Here is a 22044-nt window from a genome sequence, read left to right as displayed (position 1 = left end):
TTCCAATTTTCTGATATTCCACTGGTGGTCAGAACGGGAATCTGGCTCTGGAAGCCTCCATATAAAAACGTCCACAATACTGTGAATGCCAAATGAAAGTGGGAGCGCTTACGAGTATTTTGGCATAGAAAATGTTCCCCAAATCAGTTTTTGGTAGAACAAATTTTCCAATTTTCTGATATTCCACTGGTGGTCAAGACGGGAATCCTCCTCTGGAAGCCTCCATATAAAAACATCCAAAAAACTGTAAATGCCAAATGAAAGCCCTTACAAGTATTTTGGCATATAAAATGTTCTCCAAATCAGTTTATGGTTAAACAAATTTTCTGATATTCCACTGGTGGTCAGAACGGGAATCTGGCTCTGGAAGCCTCCACATAAAAACGTCCAAAAACTGTGAATGCTAAATGAAAGTGGGAGCCCTTACGAGTATTTTGGCATAAAAAATGTTTTCCAAGTCAGTTTTTGGTAGAACAAATTTTCCAATTGTCTGAAATTCCACTGGTAGGCAGGACGTGAATCAGGCTCTGGAAGCCTCCATATAAAAACGTCCACAATACTGTGAATGCCAAATGAAAGTGGAAGCCCTTACGAGTATTTTGGCATATAAAATGTTCTCCAAGTCTGTTTTTGGTAGAAAAAATTTTCCAATTTTCTGATATTCCACTGGTGGTCAGGAAGGGAACCAGGCTTTGGAAGCCTCCACGAAAAACGTCCATAAAACTGTGAATGTCAAATGAAAGCCCTTACGAGTATTTTGGCATAGAAAATGTTCCCCAAATCAGTTTTTGGTAGAACAAATTTTCCAATTTTCTGATATTTCACAGGACGTCGGGACGGGACTCAGGCTCTGGAAGCCTCCATATAAAAACGTCCATAAAACTGTGTATGCCAAATGAAAGTGGGAGCCCTTACGAGTATTTTGGCATATAAACTGTTCTCCAAATCAGTTTTTGGTAGAACAAATTTTCCAATTTTCTGATATTCCACTGGTGGTCAGGACGGGAATCTGGCTCTGGAATCCTCTACAAAAAACGTCCAAAAAACTGTGAATGCCAAATGAAAGTGGAAGCCCTTACGAGTATTTTGGCATATAAAATGTTCTCCAAGTCTGTTTTTGGTAGAAAAAATTTTCCAATTTTCTGATATTCCACTGGTGGTCAGGAAGGGAACCAGGCTTTGGAAGCCTCCACGAAAAACGTCCATAAAACTGTGAATGTCAAATGAAAGCCCTTACGAGTATTTTGGCATAGAAAATGTTCCCCAAATCAGTTTTTGGTAGAACAAATTTTCCAATTTTCTGATATTCCACTGGTGGTCAGAACGGGAATCAGGCTCTGGAAGCCTCCATATAAAAACGTCCAAAAAACTGTGAATGCCAAATGAAAGTGGGAGCCCTAACGAGTATTTTGGCATATAAAGTGTTCTCCAAGTCAGTTTTTGGTAGAACAAAATTTCCAATTTTCTGATATTCCACTGGTGACGTCCAAAAAACTGTGAATGTCAAATGAAAGTGGGAGACGTTACGAGTATTTTGGCATATAAAATGTTCTCCAAGTCAGTTTTTGGTAGAAAAAATTTTCCAATTTTCTGATATTCCACTGGTGGTCAGGACGGGAATCTGGCTCTGGAAGCCTCCATATAAAAACGTCCACAATATTGTGAATGCCAAATGAAAGCCCTTACGAGTATTTTGGCATAGAAAATGTTCCCCAACTCAGTTTTTGGTAGAACAAATTTTCCAATTTTCTGATATTCCACTGGTGGTCAGAACGGGAATCTGGCTCTGGAAGCCTCCATATAAAAACGTCCACAATACTGTGAATTCCAAATGAAAGTGGGAGCGCTTACGAGTATTTTGGCATAGAAAATGTTCCCCAAATCAGTTTTTGGTAGAACAAATTTTCCAATTTTCTGATATTCCATTGGTGGTCAAGACGGGAATCCTCCTCTGGAAGCCTCCATATAAAAACATCCAAAAAACTGTAAATGCCAAATGAAAGCCCTTACAAGTATTTTGGCATATAAAATGTTCTCCAAATCAGTTTATGGTTAAACAAATTTTCTGATATTCCACTGGTGGTCAGAACGGGAATCTGGCTCTGGAAGCCTCCACATAAAAACGTCCAAAAACTGTGAATGCTAAATGAAAGTGGGAGCCCTTACGAGTATTTTGGCATAAAAAATGTTCCCCAAATCAGTTTTTGGTAGAACAAATTTTCCAATTGTCTGAAATTCCACTGGTAGGCAGGACGTGAATCAGGCTCTGGAAGCCTCCATATAAAAACGTCCACAATACTGTGAATGCCAAATGAAAGCCCTTACGAATATTTTGGCATAGAAAATGTTCCCCAAATCAGTTTTTGGTAGAACAAATTTTCCAATTTTCTGATATTTCACAGGACGTCGGGACGGGACTCAGGCTCTGGAAGCCTCCATATAAAAACGTCCATAAAACTGTGTATGCCAAATGAAAGTGGGAGCCCTTACGAGTATTTTGGCATATAAACTGTTCTCCAAATCAGTTTTTGGTAGAACAAATTTTCCAATTTTCTGATATTCCACTGGTGGTCAGGACGGGAATCTGGCTCTGGAATCCTCCACAAAAAACGTCCAAAAAACTGTGAATGCCGAATGAAAGTGGAAGCCCTTACGAGTATTTTGGCATATAAAATATTTACCAAGTCAGTTTTTGGTAGAACAAATTTTCCAATTGTCTGAAATTCACTGGTAGGCAGGACGTGAATCAGGCTCTGGAAGCCTCCATATAAAACGTCCAAAAACTGTGAATGCCAAATGAAAGTGGGAGCCCTTACGAGTATTTTGGCATATAAAATGTTCTCCATGTCAGTTTCTGGTAGAACAAATTTTCAAATTTTCTGATATTCCACTGGTGGTCAGAACGGGAATCTGGCTCTGGAAGCCTCCATATAAAAACGTCCAACAAACTGAGAATGCCTTACCAGTATTTTTGCATTGAAAATGTTCCCCAAATCAGTTTTTGGTAGAACAAATTTTCCAATTTTCTGATATTCCACTGGTGGTCAGAACGGGAATCAGGCTCTGGAAGCCTCCATATAAAAACGTCCAAAAAACTGTGAATGCCAAATGAAAGTGGGAGCCCTAACGAGTATTTTGGCATATAAAGTGTTCTCCAAGTCAGTTTTTGGTAGAACAAAATTTCCAATTTTCTGATATTCCACTGGTGACGTCCAAAAAACTGTGAATGCCAAATGAAAGTGGGAGACGTTACGAGTATTTTGGCATATAAAATGTTCTCCATATAAAAACGTCCAAAATCTGTGAATGCCAAATGAAAGTGGGAGCCCTTACGAGTATTTTGGCATATAAAATGTTCTCCAAGTCAGTTTTTGGTAGAACAAATTTTCCAATTTTCTGATATTCCACTGGTGGTCAGGACGGGAATCACGCTCTGGAAGCCTCCATATAAAAACGTCCAACAAACTGTGAATGTCAAATGAAAGCCCTTACAAGTATTTTGGCATATAAAATGTTCTCCAAATCAGTTTATGGTAGAACAAATCTTCTGATATTTCACTGGTGGTCAGGACGGGAATCTGGCTCTGGAAGCCTCCATATAAAAACGTCTAAAAAACTGTGAATGCCAAATGAAAGTGGAAGCCCTTACGAGTATTTTGGCATATAAAATATTCTCCAAGTCAGTTTTTGGTAGAACCAATTTTCCAATTTTCTGACATTCCACTGGTGGTCAGGACGGAATCTGGCTCTGGAAGCCTCCATATAAAAACGTCCAAAAAACTGAGAATGCCAAGTGAAAGTGGAACCCCTTACGAGTATTTTGGCATATAAAATGTTCTCCAAATCAGTTTTTGGTAGAACAAATTTTCCAATTTTCTGATATTCCACTGGTGGCCAGGACGGGAATCTGGCTCTGGAAGCCTCCATATAAAAAAGGTCCAAAAAACTGTGAATGTCCTTACAAGTATTTTGGCATATAAAATGTTCTCCAAATCAGTTTATGGTAGAACAAATTTTCTGATATTCCACTGGTGGTCAGGACGGGAATCTGGCTCTGGAAGCCTCCACATAAAAACGTCCAAAAAACTGTGAATGCCAAATGAAAGTGGGAGCCCTTACGAGTATTTTGGCATATAAAATGTTCTCCAAGTTAGTTTTTGGTAGAACAAATTTTCCAATTTTCTGATATTCTACTGGTGGTCAGGACGGGAATCTGGCTCTGGAAGCCTCCATATAAAAACGTCCACAATACTGTGAATGCCAAATGAAAGTGGGAGCCCTTACGAGTATTTTGGCATAGAAAATGTTCCCCAAATCAGTTCTTGGTAGAACAAATTTTCCAATTTTCTGATATTTCACAGGACGTCAGGACGGGACTCAGGCTCTGGAAGCCTCCATATAAAAACGTCCATAAAACTGTGTGTGCCAAATAAAAGTGGGAGCCCTTACGAGTATTTTGGGTTATAAACTGTTCTCCAAACCAGTTTTTGGTAGAACAAATTTTCCAATTTTCTGATATTCCACTGGTGGTTAGGACGGGAATCTGGTTCTAAAAGCCTCCATATAAAAACGTCCAAAAAACTGAGAATGCCAACTGAATTTGAAGCCCTTACGAGTATTTCGGTATATAAAATGTTCTCCAAGTCAGTTTTTGATATTCACCTGGTGGTCAGGACGGGAATCTGGCTCTGGAATTCTCCACATAGGCAGGACGTGAATCAGGCTCTGGAAGCCTCCATATAAAAACGTCCAAAAACAGTGAATGCCAAATGAAAGTGCGAGCCCTTACGAGTATTTTGGCATATAAAATGTTCTCCTAGTCAGTTTTTGGTAGAACAAATTTTCCAATTTTTTGATATTCCACTGGTGGTCAGGACGGGAATCACGCTCTGGAAGCCTCCATATAAAAACGTCCACAATACTGTGAATGCCAAATGAAAGTGGGAGCCCTTACGAGTATTTTGGCATAGAAAATGTTCCCCAAATCCCTATAAAAACGTCCAAAGAACTGTGAATGCCAAATGAAAGACCTTACAAGTATTTCGGTATATAAAAGGTTCTCCAAATCAGTTTATGGTAGAACAAATTTTCTGATATTCCACTGGTGGTCAGGACGGGAATCTGGCTCTGGAAGCCTCCACATAAAAAAGTCCATAAACCTGTGAATGCTAAATGTAAGTGGGAGCCCTTACGAGTATTTTGACATATAAAATGTTCTCCATATAAAAACGTCCAAAATCTGTGAATACCAAATGAAAGTGGGAGCCCTTACGAGTATTTTGGCATATAAAATGTTCTCCAAGTCAGTTTTTGGTAGAACAAATTTTCCAATTTTCTGATATTCCACTGGTGGTCAGGACTGGAATCACGCTCTGGAAGCCTCCATATAAAAACGTCCAACAAACTGTGGATGTCAAATGAAAGCCCTTACAAGTATTTTGGCATATAAAATGTTCTCCAAATCAGTTTATAGTAGAACAAATCTTCTGATATTTCACTGGTGGTCAGGACGGGAATCTGGCTCTGGAAGCCTCCATATAAAAACGTCTAAAAAACTGTGAATGCCAAATGAAAGTGGAAGCCCTTACGAGTATTTTGGCATATAAAATATTCTCCAAGTCAGTTTTTGGTAGAACAAATTTTCCAATTTTCTGACATTCCACTGGTGGTCAGGACGGGAATCTGGCTCTGGAAGCCTCCATATAAAAACGTCAAAAAAACTGAGAATGCCAAGTGAAAGTGGAACCCCTTACGAGTATTTTGGCATATAAAATGTTCTCCAAATCAGTTTTTGGTAGAACAAATTTTCCAATTTTCTGATATTCCACTGGTGGTCAGGACTGGAATCTGGCTCTGGAAGCCTCCATATAAAAACGTCCAAAAAACTGTGAATGTCCTTACAAGTATCTTGGCATATAAAATGTTCTCCAAATCAGTTTATGGTAGAACAAATTTTCTGATATTCCACTGGTGGTCAGGACGGGAATCTGGCTCTGGAAGCCTCCACATAAAAACGTCCAAAAAACTGTGAATGCTAAATGAAAGTGGGAGCCCTTATGAGTATTTTGGCATATAAAATGTTCTCCAAGTTAGTTTTTGGTAGAACAAATTTTCCAATTTCAGATATTCCACTGGTGGTCAGGAAGGGAATCAGGCTTTGGAAGCCTCCATATAAAAACGCCCACAATACTGTGAATGCCAAATGAAAGTGGGAGCCCTTACGAGTATTTTGGCATAGAAAATGTTCCCCAAATCAGTTCTTGGTAGAACAAATTTTCCAATTTTCTGATATTTCACAGGACGTCAGGACGGGACTCAGGCTCTGGAAGCCTCCATATAAAAACGTCCATAAAACTGTGTGTGCCAAATAAATTGGGAGCCCTTACGAGTATTTTGGCTTATAAACTGTTCTCCAAACCAGTTTTTGGTAGAACAAATTTTCCAATTTTCTGATATTCCACTGGTGGTCAGGACGGGAATCTGGTTCTGAAAGCCTCCATATAAAAACGTCCAAAAAACTGAGAATGCCAAGTGAAAGTGGAACCACTTACGTGTATTTTGGCATATAAAATGTTTTCCAAGTCAGTTTCTGGTAGAACAAATTTTCCAATTTTCTGATATTCCACTGGTGGTCAGGACGGGAATCTGGCTCTGGAAGCCTCCATATAAAAACGTCCACAATACTGGAATGCCAAATGAAACCCTTACAAGTATTTTGGTATAGAAAATGTTCCCCAAATCAGTTTTTGGTAGAACAAATTTTCCAATTTTCTGATATTCCAATGGTGGTCAGAACGGGAATCTGGCTCTGGAAGCCTCCATATAAAAACGTCCAAAAACAGTGAATGCCAAATGAAAGTGCGAGCCCTTACGATAATTTTTGCATATAAAATGTTCTCCTAGTCAGTTTTTGGTAAAACAAATTTTCCAATCTTTTGATATTCCACTGGTGGTCAAGACGGGAATCAGGCTCTGGAAGCCTCCATATAAAAACGTCCAAAAAACTGTGAATGCCAAATGAAAGCCCTTACAAGTATTTTGGCATATAAAATGTTCTCCAAATCAATTTATGGTCGAACAAATTTTCTGATATTCCACTGGTGGTCAGGAAGGGAATCAGGCATTAGAAGTCTCCATATAAAAACGTCCAAAGAACTGAGATTGCCAAGTGAAAGTGGCAGACCTTACGAGTATTTTGGCATATAAAATGTTCTCCAAATCATTTTTTGATAGAACAAATTTTCCAATTTTCTGACATACCACTGGTGGTCAGGACGGGAATCTGGCTCTGGAAGCCTCCATATAAAAACTTCCAAAAAACTGTGAATGTCAAATGAAAGCCCTTACAACTATTTTGGCATATAAAATGTTCTCCAAATCAGTTTATGGTAGAAAAAATCTTCTTATATTCCACTGGTGGTCAGGAAGGGAATCTGGCTCTGGAAGCCTCCACATAAAAACGTCCAACAAACTGTGAATGCCAAATGAAAGAGGAAGCCCTTACGAGTATTTTGGCATATAAAATATTATCCAAATCAGTTTTTGGTAAAACAAATTTTCCAATTGTCTGAAATTCCACTGGTAAGCAGGACGTGAATCAGGCTCTGGAAGCCTCCACATAAAAACGTCCAAAAAACTGTGAATGCCAAATGAAAGTGGAAGCCCTTACGAGTATTTTGGCATATAAAATATTCTCCAAGTCAGTTTTTGGTAGAACAAATTTTCCAATTGTCTGAAATTCCACTGGTAAGCAGGACGTGAATCAGGCTCTGGAAGCCTCCATGTAAAAACGTCCAAAAAAATGAGAATGCCAAGTGAAAGTGGAACCCCTTACGAGTATTTTGGCATATAAAATGTTCTCCAAATCAGTTTTTGGTAGAACAAATTTTCTGATATTCCACTGGTGGTCAGGACGGGAATCTGGCTCTGGAAGCCTCCATAATAAAATGTTCTCCAAATCAGTTTATGGTAGAACAAGTTTTTTAATATTCCTCTGGTGGTCAGGACGGGAATCTGACTCTGGAATCCTCCACATAAAAAACTCCAAAAAAACTTTGAATGCTAAATGAAAGTGGGAGCCCTTACGAGTATTTTGGCATATAAAATGTTCTCCAAGTTAGTTTTTGGTAGAACAAATTTTCCAATTTCTGATATTCCACTGGTGGTCAGGAAGGGAATCAGGCTTTGGAAGCCTCCATATAAAAACGTCCACAATACTGTGAATGCCAAATGAAAGCCCCTACGAGTATTTTGGCATAGAAAATGTTCCCCAAATCAGTTTTTGGTAGAACAAATTTTCCAATTTTCTGATATTCCACTGGTGGTCAGGAGGGGAATCTGGCTCTGGAAGCCTCCATATAAAAACGTCCACAATACTGTGAATGCCAAATGAAAGTGGGAGCCCTTACGAGTATTTTGGCATAGAAAATGTTCCCCAAATCAGTTTTTGGTAGAACAAATTTTCCAATTTTCTGATATTTCACAGGACGTCAGGACGGGACTCAGGCTCTGGAAGCCTCCATATAAAAACGTCCATAAAACTGTGTATGCCAAATGAAAGTGGGAGCCCTTACGAGTATTTTGCCATATAAACTGTTCTCCAAACCAGTTTTTGGTAGAACAAATTTTCCACCAGTGGGATGGTGGTCAGGACGGGAATCTGGTTCTGAAAGCCTCCATATAAAAACGTCCAAAAAACTGAGAATGCCAACTGAATTTGAAGCCCTTACGAGTATTTCGGCATATAAAATGTTCTCCAAGTCAGTTTTTGGTAGAACAAATTTTCCAATTTTCTGATATTCCACTGGTGGTCAGGACGGGAATCTGGCTCTGGAATCCTCCACATAAAAACGTCCAAAAAACGGTGAATGCCAAATGAAAGTGGAAGCCCTTACGAGTATTTTGGCATATAAACTGTTCTCCAAATCAGTTTTTGGTAGAACAAATTTTCCAATTGTCTGAAATTCCACTGGTAGGCAGGACGTGAATCTGGCTCTGGAAGCCGCCATATAAAAACGTCCAAAAACTGTGAATGCCAAATGAAAGTGGGAGCCCTGACGAGTATTTTTGCATATAAAATGTTCTCCAAGTCAGTTTTTGGTAGAACAAATTTTCCAATTTTCTGACATATAAAATGTTCTCCAAATCAGTTTTTGGTAGAACAAATTTTCCAATTTTCTGACATTCCACTAGTGGTCAGGACGGGAATCTGGCTCTGGAAGCCTCCATATAAAAACGTCCAAAAAACTGAGAATGCCAAGTGAAAGTGGAACCCCTTACGAGTATTTTGGCATATAAAATGTTCTCCAAGTCAGTTTTTGGTAGAACAAATTTTCCAATTTTCTGATATTACACTGGTGGTCAGGACGGGAATCTGGCTCTGGAAGCCGCCATATAAAAACGTCCAAAAACTGTGAATGCCAAATGAAAGTGGGAGCCCTTACGAGTATTTTTGCATATAAAATGTTCTCCAAGTCAGTTTTTGGTAGAACAAACTTTCCAATTTTCTGATATTCCACTGGTGGTCAGGACGGGAATCTGGCTCTGGAGGCCTCCATATAAAAACGTCCAAAAAACTGAGAATGCCAAGTGAAAGTGGGAGCCCTTACGAGTATTTTGGCATATAAAATGTTCTCCAAATCAGTTTTTGGTAGAACAAATTTTCCAATTTTCTGACATATAAAATGTTCTCCAAATCAGTTTTTGGTAGAACAAATTTTCCAATTTTCTGACATTCCACTAGTGGTCAGGACGGGAATCTGGCTCTGGAAGCCTCCATATAAAAACGTCAAAAAAACTGAGAATGCCAAGTGAAAGTGGAACCCCTTACGAGTATTTTGGCATATAAAATGTTCTCCAAGTCAGTTTTTGGTAGAACAAATTTTCCAATTTTCTGATATTACACTGGTGGTCAGGACGGGAATCTGGCTCTGGAATCCTCCATATAAAAACGACCACAATACTGTGAATGCCAAATGAAAGCCCTTACGAGTATTTTGGCATAGAAAATGTTTCCCAAATCAGTTTTTGGTAGAACAAATTTTCCAATTTTCTGATATTTCACAGAACGTCAGGACGGGACTCAGGCTCTAGAAGCCTCCATATAAAAACGTCCATAAAACTGTGTATGCCAAATGAAAGCGGGAGCCCTTACGAGTATTTTGGCATATAAACTGTTCTCAAAATCAGTTTTTGGTAGAACAAATTTTCCAATTTTCTAATATTCCACTGGTTGTCAGGACGGGAATCTGGCTCTGGAATCCTCCACAAAAAAACGACCAAAAAACTGTGAATGCCAAATGAAAGCCCTTACGAATATTTTGGCATATAAAATATTCTCCAAGTCAGTTTTTGTTGGAACAAATTTTCCAATTGTCTGAAATTCCAATGGTAGGCAGGACGTGAATCAGGCTCTGGAAGCCTCCATATAAAAACGTCCAAAAAACTGAGAATGCCAAGTGAAAGTGGGAGCCCTTACGAGTATTTTGGCATATAAAATGTTCTCCAAATCATTTTTTGGTAGAACAAATCTTCCAATTTTCTGACATTACACTGGTGGTCAGGACGGGCATCTGGCTCTGGAAGCCTCCATATAAAAACGTCCAAAAAACTGAAAATGCCTTACGAGTATTTTGGCATATAAAATGTTCTCCAAATCATTTTTTGGTAGAACAAATTTTCCAATTTTCTGAAATTCCACTGGTAGGCATGACGTGAATCAGGCTCTAGAAGCCTCCATACAAAAACGTCCACAATACTGTGAATGCCAAATGAAAGCCCTTACGAGTATTTTGGCATAGAAAATGTTCTCCAAGTCAGTTTTTGGTAGAACAAATTTTCCAATTTTCTGATATTCCACTGGTGGTCAGGACGGGAATCAGGCTCTGGAAGCCTCCATATAAAAACGTCCAAAAAACTGTGAATGTCAAATGAAAGCCCTTACAAGTATTTTGGCATATAAAATGTTCTCCAAATCAGTTTATGGTAGAACAAATTTTCTTATATTCCACTGGTGGTCAGGACGGGAATCTGGCTCTGGAAGCCTCCATATAAAAACGTCCACAATACTGTGAATGCCAAATGAAAGCCCTTACGAGTATTTTGGCATAGAAAATGTTCCCCAAATCAGTTTTTGGTAGAACAAGTTTCCCAATTTTCTGATATTTCACTGGTGGTCAGGACGGGAATCTGGCTCTGGAAGCCTCCATATAAAAACGTCCACAATACTGTGAATGCCAAATGAAAGCCCTTACGAGTATTTTGGCATAGAAAATGTTCCCCAAATCAGTTTTTGGTAGAACAAGTTTCCCAATTTTCTGATATTCCACTCTTTGGTCAGGACGGGAATCAGGCTCTGGAAGCCTCCATATAAAAACGTCCAAAAAACTGTGAATGCCAAATGAAAGCCCTTACAAGTATTTTGGCATATAAAATGTTCTCCAAATCAGTTTATGGTAGAACAAATTCTCTGATATTCCACTGGTGGTCAGGACGGGAATCTGGCTCTGGAAGCATCCACATAAAAACGTCCAAAAAACTGTGAATGCCAAATGAAAGCCCTTACGAGTATTTTGGCATAGAAAATGTTCCACAAATCAGTTTCTGGTAGAACAAATTTTCCAATTTTCTGATATTACACTGGTGGTCAGGACGGGAATCTGGCTCTGGAAGCCTCCATATAAAAACGACCACAATACTGTGAATGCCAAATGAAAGTGGGAGCCCCTACGAGTATTTTGGCATAGAAAATGTTTCCCAAATCAGTTTTTGGTAGAACAAATTTTCCAATTTTCTGATATTCCACTGGTGGTTAGGACGTGAATCAGGCTCTAGAAGCCTCCATACAAAAACGTCCACAATACTGTGAATACCAAATGAAAGCCCTTACAAGTATTTTGGCATATAAAATGTTCTCCAAATCAGTTTATGGTAGAACAAATTTTCTTATATTCCACTGGTGGTCAGGACGGGAATCTGGCTCTGGAAGCCTCCATATAAAAACGTCCACAATACTGTGAATGCCAAATGAAAGCCCTTACGAGTATTTTGGCATAGAAAATGTTCCCCAAATCAGTTTTTGGTAGAACAAGTTTCCCAATTTTCTGATATTTCACTGGTTGTCAGGACGGGAATCTGGCTCTGGAAGCCTCCATATAAAAACGTCCACAATACTGTGAATGCCAAATGAAAGCCCTTACGAGTATTTTGGCATAGAAAATGTTCCCCAAATCAGTTTTTGGTAGAACAAGTTTCCCAATTTTCTGATATTCCACTCTTTGGTCAGGACGGGAATCAGGCTCTGGAAGCCTCCATATAAAAACGTCCAAAAAACTGTGAATGCCAAATGAAAGCCCTTACAAGTATTTTGGCATATAAAATGTTCTCCAAATCAGTTTATGGTAGAACAAATTCTCTGATATTCCACTGGTGGTCAGGACGGGAATCTGGCTCTGGAAGCATCCACATAAAAACGTCCAAAAAACGGTGAATGCCAAATGAAAGCCCTTACGAGTATTTTGGCATAGAAAATGTTCCACAAATCAGTTTCTGGTAGAACAAATTTTCCAATTTTCTGATATTACACTGGTGGTCAGGACGGGAATCTGGCTCTGGAAGCCTCCATATAAAAACGACCACAATACTGTGAATGCCAAATGAAAGCCCTTACGAGTATTTTGGCATAGAAAATGTTTCCCAAATCAGTTTTTGGTAGAACAAATTTTCCAATTTTCTGATATTCCACTGGTGGTTAGGACGTGAATCAGGCTCTAGAAGCCTCCATACAAAAACGTCCACAATACTGTGAATACCAAATGAAAGCCCTTACAAGTATTTTGGCATATAAAATGTTCTCCAAATCAGTTTATGGTAGAACAAATTCTCTGATATTCCACTGGTGGTCAGGACGGGAATCTGGCTCTGGAAGCCTCCACATAAAAACGTCCAAAAAACTGTGAATGCCAAATGAAAGCCCTTACGAGTATTTTGGCATAGAAAATGTTCCCCAAATCAGTTTTTGGTAGAACAAGTTTCCCAATTTTCTGATATTCCACTGGTGGTCAGGACGGGAATCAGGCTCTGGAAGCCTCCATATAAAAACGTCCAAAAAACTGTGAATGCCAAATGAAAGCCCTTACGAGTATTTTGGCATAGAAAATGTTCCACAAATCAGTTTCTGGTAGAACAAATTTTCCAATTTTCTGATATTACACTGGTGGTCAGGACGGGAATCTGGCTCTGGAAGCCTCCATATAAAAACGACCACAATACTGTGAATGCCAAATGAAAGCCCTTACGAGTATTTTGGCATAGAAAATGTTTCCCAAATCAGTTTTTGGTAGAACAAATTTTCCAATTTTCTGATATTTTACAGGAGGTCAGGACGGGAATCTGGCTCTGGAAGCCTCCATATAAAAACGTCCATAAAACTGTGTATACCAAATGAAAGTGGGAGCCCTTACGAGTATTTTGGCATATAAACTGTCCTCCAAATCAGTTTTTGGTAGAACAAATTTTCCAATTTTCTGATATTCCTCTGGTGGTCAGGACGGGAATCTGGTTCTTAAAGCCTTCATATAAAAACGTCCAAAAAAACTGAGAATGCCAACTGAATTTGAAGCACTTACGAGTATTTCGGCATATAAAATGTTCTTCAAGTCAGTTTTTGGTAGAACAAATTTTCCAATTTTCTGATATTCCACTGGTTGTCAGGACGGGAATCTGGCTCTGGAATCCTCCACAAAAAAACGACCAAAAAACTGTGAATGCCAAATGAAAGCCCTAACGAATACTTTGGCATATAAAATATTCTCCAAGTCAGTTTTTGGTAGAACAAATTTTCCAATTGTCTGAAATTCCAATGGTAGGCAGGACGTGAATCAGGCTCTGGAAGCCTCCATATAAAAACGTCCAAAAACTGTGAATCCCAAATGAAAGTGGGAGCCCTTACGAATATTTTGGCAAATAAAATGTTCTCCAAGTCAGTTTTTGTAGAACAAACTTTCCAATTTTCTGATATTCCACTGGTGGTCAGGAAGGGAATTAGGCTTTAGAAGCCTCCATATAAAAACGTCCAAAAAACTGAGAATGCCAAGTGCAAGTGAAAGCCCTTACGAGTATTTTGGCATATAAAATGTTCTCCAAGTCAGTTTTTGGTGGAACAAATTTTCCAATTTTCTGACATTCCATTGGTGGTCAGGACGGGAATTTGGCTCTGGAAGCCTCCATATAAAAACGTCCAAAAAACTGAGAATGCCAAGTGAAAGTGGGAGCCCTTGCGAGTATTTTGGCATATAAAATGTTCTCCAAATCATTTTTTGGTAGAACAAATCTTCCAATTTTCTGACATCCCACTGGTGGTCAGGACGGGCATCTGGCTCTGGAAGCCTCCATATAAAAACGTCCAAAAAACTGAGAATGCCAAGTGCAAGTGAAAGCCCTTACGAGTATTTTGGCATATAAAATGTTCTCCAAGTCAGTTTTTGGTGGAACAAATTTTCCAATTTTCTGACATTCCACTGGTGGTCAGGACGGGAATCTGGTTCTGAAAGCCTTCATATAAAAACGTCCACAATACTGTGAATGCCAAATGAAAGCCCTTACGAGTATTTTGGCATAGAAAATGTCCTCCAAGTCAGTTTTTGGTAGAACAAATTTTCCAATTTTCTGATATTACACTGGTGGTCAGGACGGGAATCTGGCTCTGGAAGCCTCCATATAAAAACGACCACAATACTGTGAATGCCAACTGAATTTGCAGCACTTACGAGTATTTCGGCATATAAAATGTTCTCCAAGTCAGTTTTTGGTAGAACAAATTTTCCAATTTTCTGAAATTCCACTGGTAGGCAGGACGTGAATCAGGCTCTAGAAGCCTCCATACAAAAACGTCCACAATATTGTGAATGCCAAATGAAAGCCCTTACGAGTATTTTGGCATAGAAAATGTTCTCCAAGTCAGTTTTTGGTAGAACAAATTTTCCAATTTTCTGATATTCCACTGGTGGTTAGGACGGGAATCAGGCTCTGGAAGCCTCCATATAAAAACGTCCAAAAAACTGTGAATGTCAAATGAAAGCCCTTACAAGTATTTTGGCATATAAAATGTTCTCCAAATCAGTTTATGGTAGAACAAATTTTCTTATATTCCACTGGTGGTCAGGACGGGAATCTGGCTCTGGAAGCCTCCACATAAAAACGTCCAAAAAACTGTGAATGCCAAATGAAAGTGGAAGCCCTTACGAGTATTTTGGCATATAAAATATTCTCCAAGTCAGTTTTTAGTAGAACAAATTTTCCAATTGTCTGAAATTCCACTGGTAAGCAGGGCGTGAATCAGGATCTGGAAGCCTTCATATAAAAAAGTCCAAAAACTGTGAATGCCAAATGAAAGTGGGAGCCCTTACGAGTATTTTGGCATATAAAATGTTCTCCAAGTCAGTTTTTGGTAGAACAAATTTTCCAATTTTCTGATATTCCACTGGTGGTCAGGAAGGGAATCAGGCTTTGGAAGCCTCCATATAAAAACGTATAAAAAACTGAGAATGCCAAATGAAAGTGGGAGCCCTTACGAGTATTTTGGCATAAAAAAATGTTCTCCAAGTCAGTTTTTGGTAGAACAAATTTTCCATTTGTCTGATATTCCACTGGTGGTCAGGAAGGGAATCAGGCTTTGGAAGCCTCCATATAAAAACGTCCAAAAAACTGAGAATGCCAAGTGTAAGTGGGAGCCCTTACGAGTATTTTGGCATATAAGATGTTCTCCAAATCAGTTTTTGGTAGAACAAATTTCCAATTTTGGTGGTCAGGACGGGAATCTGGCTCTGGAAGCCTCCATATAAAAACGTCCAAAAAACTGAAAATGCCAAGTGAAAGTGGAACCCTTACGAGTATTTTGGCATATAAAATGTTCTCCAAATCAGTTTTTGGTAGAACAAATTTTCCAATTTTCTGATATTCCACTGGTGGTCAGGACGGGAATCTGGCTTTGGAAGCCTCCATATAAAAACGTCCACAATACTGTGAATGCCAAATGAAAGCCCTTACGAGTATTTTGGCATAGAAAATGTTCCCCAAATCAGTTTTTGGTAGAACAAGTTTCTCAATTTTCTGATATTCCACTGGTGGTAAGGACGGGAATCAGGCTCTGGAAGCCTCCATATAAAAACGTCCAAAAACTGTGAATGCCAAATGAAAGTGGGAGCCCTTACGAGTATTTTTGCATTTAAAATGTTCTCCAAGTCAGTTTTTGGTAGAACAAATGTTCCAATTTTCTGATATTCCACTGGTTGTCAGGAAGGGAATCAGGCTTTGGAAGCCTCCATATAAAAACGTCCAAAAAACTGAGAATGCCAAGTGAAACTGGAACCCCTTACGAGTAGTTTGGCATATAAAATGTTCTCCAATTCAGTTTTTGGTAGAACAAACTTTCCAATTTTCTGATATTCCACTGGTGGTCTGGACGGGAATCTGGCTCTGGAGGCCTCCATATAAAAACGTCCAAAAAACTGAGAATGCCAAGTGAAAGTGGGAGCCCTTACGAGTATTTTGGCATATAAAATGTTCTCCAAATCAGTTTTTGGTAGAACAAAATTTCCAATTTTCTTACATATAAAATGTTCTCCAAATCAGTTTTTGGTAGAACAAATTTTCCAATTTTCTGACATTCCACTAGTGGTCAGGACGGGAATCTGGCTCTGGAAGCCTCCATATAAAAACGTCCAAAAAACTGAGAATGCCAAGTGAAAGTGGAACCCCTTACGAGTATTTTGACATATAAAATGTTCTCCAAGTCAGTTTTTGGTAGAACAAATTTTCAAATTTTCTGATATTACACTGGTGGTCAGGACGGGAATCTGGCTCTGGAATCCTCCATATAAAAACGACCACAATACTGTGAATGCCATATGAAAGCCCTTACGAGTATTTTGGCATAGAAAATGTTCTCCAAGTCAGTTTTTGGTAGAACAAATTTTCCAATTGTCTGAAATTCCAATGGTAGGCAGGACGTGAATCAGGCTCTGGAAGCCTCCATATAAAAACTTCCAAAAACTGTGAATCCCAAATGAAAGTGGGAGCCCTTACGAATATTTTGGCAAATAAAATGTTCTCCAAGTCGGTTTTTGTAGAACAAACTTTCCAATTTTCTGATATTCCACTGGTGGTCAGGAAGGGAATTAGGCTTTAGAAGCCTCCATATAAAAACGTCCAAAAAACTGAGAATGCCAAGTGCAAGTGAAAGCCCTTACGAGTATTTTGGCATATAAAATGTTCTCCAAGTCAGTTTTTGGTGGAACAAATTTTCCAATTTTCTGACATTCCACTGGTGGTCAGGACGGGAATTTGGCTCTGGAAGCCTCCATATAAAAACGTCCAAAAATTGAGAATGCCAAGTGAAAGTGGGAGCCCTTACGAGTATTTTGGCATATAAAATGTTCTCCAAATCATTTTTTGGTAGAACAAATCTTCCAATTTTCTGACATTCCACTGGTGGTCAGGACGGGCATCTGACTCTGGAAGCCTCCATATAAAAACGTCCAAAAAACTGAGAATGCCAAATGAAAGTGGGAGCCCTTACGAGTATTTTGGCATATAAAATGTTCTCCAAGTCAGTTTTTGGTGGAACAAATTTTCCAATTTTCTGACATTCCACTGGTGGTCAGGACGGGAATCTGGTTCTGAAAGCCTTCATATAAAAACGTCCACAATACTGTGAATGCCAAATGAAAGCCCCTACGAGTATTTTGGCATAGAAAATGTTCTCCAAATCAGTTTTTGGTAGAACAAATTTTCCAATTTTCTGATATTACACTGGTGGTCAGGACGGGAATCTGGCTCTGGAAGCCTCCATATAAAAACGACCACAATACTGTGAATGCCAACTGAATTTGAAGCACTTACGAGTATTTCGGCATATAAAATGTTCTCCAAGTCAGTTTTTGGTAGAACAAATTTTCCAATTTTCTGAAATTCCACTGGTAGGCAGGACGTGAATCAGGCTCTGGAAGCCTCCATACAAAAACGTCCACAATACTGTGAATGCCAAATGAAAGCCCTTACGAGTATTTTGGCATAGAAAATGTTCTCCAAGCCAGTTTTTGGTAGAACAAATTTTCCAATTTTCTGATATTCCACTGGTGGTCAGGAAGGGAATCAGGCTTTGGAAGCCTCCATATAAAAACGTCCAAAAAACTGAGAATGCCAAGTGTAAGTGGGAGCCCTTACGAGTATTTTGGCATATAAGATGTTCTCCAAATCAGTTTTTGGTAGAACAAATTTCCAATTTTGGTGGTCAGGACGGGAATCTGGCTCTGGAAGCCTCCATATAAAAACGTCCAAAAAACTGAAAATGCCAAGTGAAAGTGGAACCCTTACGAGTATTTTGGCATATAAAATGTTCTCCAAATCAGTTTTTGGTAGAACAAATTTTCCAATTTTCTGATATTCCACTGGTGGTCAGGACGGGAATCTGGCTTTGGAAGCCTCCATATAAAAACGTCCACAATACTGTGAATGCCAAATGAAAGCCCTTACGAGTATTTTGGCATAGAAAATGTTCCCCAAATCAGTTTTTGGTAGAACAAGTTTCTCAATTTTCTGATATTCCACTGGTGGTAAGGACGGGAATCAGGCTCTGGAAGCCTCCATATAAAAACGTCCAAAAACTGTGAATGCCAAATGAAAGTGGGAGCCCTTACGAGTATTTTTGCATTTAAAATGTTCTCCAAGTCAGTTTTTGGTAGAACAAATGTTCCAATTTTCTGATATTCCACTGGTTGTCAGGAAGGGAATCAGGCTTTGGAAGCCTCCATATAAAAACGTCCAAAAAACTGAGAATGCCAAGTGAAACTGGAACCCCTTACGAGTAGTTTGGCATATAAAATGTTCTCCAAGTCAGTTTTTGGTAGAACAAACTTTCCAATTTTCTGATATTCCACTGGTGGTCTGGACGGGAATCTGGCTCTGGAGGCCTCCATATAAAAACGTCCAAAAAACTGAGAATGCCAAGTGAAAGTGGGAGCCCTTACGAGTATTTTGGCATATAAAATGTTCTCCAAATCAGTTTTTGGTAGAACAAAATTTCCAATTTTCTTACATATAAAATGTTCTCCAAATCAGTTTTTGGTAGAACAAATTTTCCAATTTTCTGACATTCCACTAGTGGTCAGGACGGGAATCTGGCTCTGGAAGCCTCCATATAAAAACGTCCAAAAAACTGAGAATGCCAAGTGAAAGTGGAACCCCTTACGAGTATTTTGACATATAAAATGTTCTCCAAGTCAGTTTTTGGTAGAACAAATTTTCAAATTTTCTGATATTACACTGGTGGTCAGGACGGGAATCTGGCTCTGGAATCCTCCATATAAAAACGACCACAATACTGTGAATGCCAAATGAAAGCCCTTACGAGTATTTTGGCATAGAAAATGTTCTCCAAGTCAGTTTTTGGTAGAACAAATTTTCCAATTGTCTGAAATTCCAATGGTAGGCAGGACGTGAATCAGGCTCTGGAAGCCTCCATATAAAAACGTCCAAAAACTGTGAATCCCAAATGAAAGTGGGAGCCCTTACGAATATTTTGGCAAATAAAATGTTCTCCAAGTCGGTTTTTGTAGAACAAACTTTCCAATTTTCTGATATTCCACTGGTGGTCAGGAAGGGAATTAGGCTTTAGAAGCCTCCATATAAAAACGTCCAAAAAACTGAGAAAGCCAAGTGCAAGTGAAAGCCCTTACGAGTATTTTGGCATATAAAATGTTCTCCAAGTCAGTTTTTGGTGGAACAAATTTTCCAATTTTCTGACATTCCACTGGTGGTCAGGACGGGAATTTGGCTCTGGAAGCCTCCATATAAAAACGTCCAAAAAATTGAGAATGCCAAGTGAAAGTGGGAGCCCTTACGAGTATTTTGGCATATAAAATGTTCTCCAAATCATTTTTTGGTAGAACAAATCTTCCAATTTTCTGACATTCCACTGGTGGTCAGGACGGGCATCTGGCTCTGGAAGCCTCCATATAAAAACGTCCAAAAAACTGAGAATGCCAAATGAAAGTGGGAGCCCTTACGAGTATTTTGGCATATAAAATGTTCTCCAAGTCAGTTTTTGGTGGAACAAATTTTCCAATTTTCTGACATTCCACTGGTGGTCAGGACGGGAATCTGGTTCTGAAAGCCTTCATATAAAAACGTCCACAGTACTGTGAATGCCAAATGAAAGCCCCTACGAGTATTTTGGCATAGAAAATGTTCTCCAAATCAGTTTTTGGTAGAACAAATTTTCCAATTTTCTGATATTACACTGGTGGTCAGGACGGGAATCTGGCTCTGGAAGCCTCCATATAAAAACGACCACAATACTGTGAATGCCAACTGAATTTGAAGCACTTACGAGTATTTCGGCATATAAAATGTTCTCCAAGTCAGTTTTTGGTAGAACAAATTTTCCAATTTTCTGAAATTCCACTGGTAGGCAGGACGTGAATCATGCTCTAGAAGCCTCCATACAAAAACGTCCACAATACTGTGAATGCCAAATGAAAGCCCTTACGAGTATTTTGGCATAGAAAATGTTCTCCAAGCCAGTTTTTGGTAGAACAAATTTTCCAATTTTCTGATATTCCACTGGTGGTCAGGACGGGAATCAGGCTCTGGAAGCCTCCATATAAAAACGTCCAAAAAACTGTGAATGTCAAATGAAAGCCCTTACAAGTATTTTGGCATATAAAATGTTCTCCAAATCAGTTTATGGTAGAACAAATTTTCTTATATTCCACTGGTGGTCAGGACGGGAATCTGGCTCTGGAAGCCTCCACATAAAAACGTCCAAAAAACTGTGAATGCCAAATGAAAGTGGAAGCCCTTACGAGTATTTTGCCATATAAAATATTCTCCAAGTCAGTTTTTAGTAGAACAAATTTTCCAATTGTCTGAAATTCCACTGGTAAGCATGGCGTGAATCAGGATCTGGAAGCCTTCATATAAAAAAGTCCAAAAACTGTGAATGCCAAATGAAAGTGGGAGCCCTTACGAGTATTTTGGCATATCAAATGTTCTCCAAGTCAGTTTTTGGTAGAACAAATTTTCCAATTTTCTGATATTCCACTGGTGGTCAGGAAGGGAATCAGGCTTTGGAAGCCTCCTTATAAAAACGTATAAAAAACTGAGAAAGCCAAATGAAAGTGGGAGCCCTTACGAGTATTTTGGCATAAAAAATGTTCTCCAAGTCAGTTTTTGGTAGAACAAATTTTCCATTTGTCTGATATTCCACTGGTGGTCAGGAAGGGAATCATGCTTTGGAAGCCTCCATATAAAAACGTCCAAAAAACTGAGAATGCCAAGTGTAAGTGGGAGCCCTTACGAGTATTTTGGCATATAAGATGTTCTCCAAATCAGTTTTTGGTAGAACAAATTTCCAATTTTGGTGGTCAGGACGGGAATCTGGCTCTGGAAGCCTCCATACAAAAACGTCCAAAAAACTGTGAATGCCAAACGAAAGTGGGAGCCCTTACGAGTATTTTTGCATTTAAAATGTTCTCCAAGTCAGTTTTTGGTAGAACAAATGTTCCAATTTTCTGATATTCCACTGGTGGTCAGGACGGGAATCTGGCTCTGGAAGCCTCCATACAAAAACGTCCAAAAAACTGTGAATGCCAAGTGAAAGTGGAACACTTACGAGTATTTTGGCATATAAAATGTTCTCCAAATCAGTTTTTGGTAGAACAAATTTTCCAATTTTCTGATATTCCACTGGTGGTCAGGACGGGAATCTGGCTCTGGAAGCCTCCATATAAAAACGTCCACAATACTGTGAATGCCAAATGAAAGCCCTTACGAGTATTTTGGCATAGAAAATGTTCCCCAAAGCAGTTTTTGGTAGAACAAGTTTCTCAATTTTCTGATATTCCACTGGTGGTCAGGACGGGAATCAGGCTCTGGAAGCCTCCATATAAAAACGTCCAAAAACTGTGAATGCCAAATGAAAGTGGGAGCCCTTACGAGTATTTTTGCATTTAAAATGTTCTCCAAGTCAGTTTTTGGTAGAACAAA

The sequence above is a fragment of the Musca domestica genome, unplaced genomic scaffold (assembly GCF_030504385.1).
Source record: "Musca domestica strain aabys unplaced genomic scaffold, Musca_domestica.polishedcontigs.V.1.1 156, whole genome shotgun sequence".
In the NCBI taxonomy this organism is placed as follows: domain Eukaryota; kingdom Metazoa; phylum Arthropoda; class Insecta; order Diptera; family Muscidae; genus Musca; species Musca domestica.
The sequence above is the reverse complement of the archived record's forward strand: the minus strand, read 5'-3'. Positions refer to the sequence as shown.